Source organism: Anser anser (genome assembly GCF_964211835.1).
Source record: "Anser anser genome assembly, chromosome: 8".
Lineage (NCBI taxonomy): Eukaryota > Metazoa > Chordata > Aves > Anseriformes > Anatidae > Anser > Anser anser.
Window position 1 is genome coordinate 27,686,525 of NC_139728.1, and position 1,732 is coordinate 27,688,256.

At 40.1% G+C, this 1,732-nt stretch overlaps 1 long non-coding RNA gene across 1 annotated transcript; it reads left to right on the forward strand.

Annotated features, from left to right (window-relative positions):
- Nucleotides 1-462: 462 nt before the first annotated feature.
- On the forward strand, nt 463-1,050 carry LOC310903430. Its single transcript, XR_014587524.1, has 2 exons — nt 463-585; nt 681-1,050. It is a non-coding gene; the product is annotated as an uncharacterized lncRNA (long non-coding RNA).
- Nucleotides 1,051-1,732: the final 682 nt, after the last annotated feature.

Here is a 1,732-nt window from a genome sequence, read left to right on the forward strand (position 1 = left end):
TGTCCCACAGGTTTGCATATCTTTAATTCTGTAATGCCTTCCTATCATGCATAAGCAATGAGTCTCACTTTTGCCATTAGAAACGGTTTAAGCAATGTGCTCTGTTTTGGTATGGTTTTGTTCTGGAAGGCTGTCCTAACAGATACTGCTCAGTGCTGAAGTTAAAGAAGGCAGACTAAAGACCTCTGCAGCACAGCTGGAGTAGAATTGGATTTGAGGTTTTTGCTGGAAATTAGTTCTTGTGGAATTTTTCTCAGCAATCTCATAACAATCCTGTAGCAAACTTACAATCAACAACTTTATCCTTTGTAAAAACAGGAAAGCTAGCATTGGACTCCAAATGGAGGATAAACAGCAAGGTCTCAGAACTCCTTCCAGCCAAGAGCACCACAAAATAAAACACTCTCTTCACTAGGGGCCAACAAGCAGCAGGACTGCCTTAAGAGTAAAATTTTCCTGTACTTTACATCGAGATCCAAGAGCATCCTGCATCATGACCCTATGTAAAGTGCTGGTCACTGTGGACCAGAGGTGAAATTTGAAGCCTACCCGGGTACCACAGCTGCTCTGCAAGACAAGAAAAATGTAATACATGTGTAGTATAAAAATCTGGCCATCCAGAGTCATTTCACTGCACAGGTAAGCATGAGATGGATCTGATTTTTATTTCTTTCCTTTAGGCACAGTACAGCAAAACCAGCTCACTTGAGCCACTGGAGAGGAATCATTTTTTACAATAGCTTCAGCATGCCTTAAATGGCTAAAGTAGCCATTAGACAATAATACCCTGATCCTATCTAGTGTTTCTCATCTATACAGCTCAGGTCGCTTTAGAAATGAGGAAAAGCAGCACCCATCACTTACAGGGAGAACACAATTGAAATGAATACTACTCTTCAATTAATCTAAAAGTCATCATAGATATACAGTGAAATATCCCACAAAGATATCCTAGATCAGCAACGAAGCTATCTTCTTCTCATGCCTTTACACACAATAATAAGATGAGGAAAATGCGGTGGCCCAACTGACTAGAAGCTTTCTCCAAGTCTTAAATTACTTTCTCCTTGCTCCTTGGGATCAGAGAAGAAGGGAGCCAAGTAATTAAAAAAAAAATTAAAAAAAAATAAAAATCAACTTAGGTATTCTAGAGAGAAAAAGAATAACGGCTCACAAAAAGTATGGTCAAATGAAGGAACAGCAAACATGAGCTGGAGGTCAGAGAACCACAATGCAACAGGGAGGAATTCAGCAAATAAAGAGGTCACCAGTATTAGAATGCATGAATTTTATTGAGCTAATCCCTCTAACTTCACTGCTAGCAAAGCTTGGGCCTGAAACAGAGTTTGAGATGTGCAGGGTAAGGGAAAGTCACATCAGAAGAGGTGAAAAGAATCAGAAGCAGCATTTTTTCTCTATTACCTCTTATATTTTATTGCCCCACCTCATCAGAATACATGATCATACATGGTATAACCTTCAGGAGGTGAGCTAGTACGTTGTCCTACATGACATGCTGTCAATCACTGTACAAATCACTGCTCTCAATTTTTCTCATGCTTGCATTTCAACTGAGACTTTCTCAGCAAAAGCCGCTGTTCAATCTCAAAAAGGTTAAATGGTTTTCCAGCTGATCCTTGGCCACCGTTTCTATCTACTCAGCTCAAAACAAGGGCCAAATCCCAACTTGGCTCCGAGCCGCCTGTTTCAGTATTACTTGATAAGTTCCTTT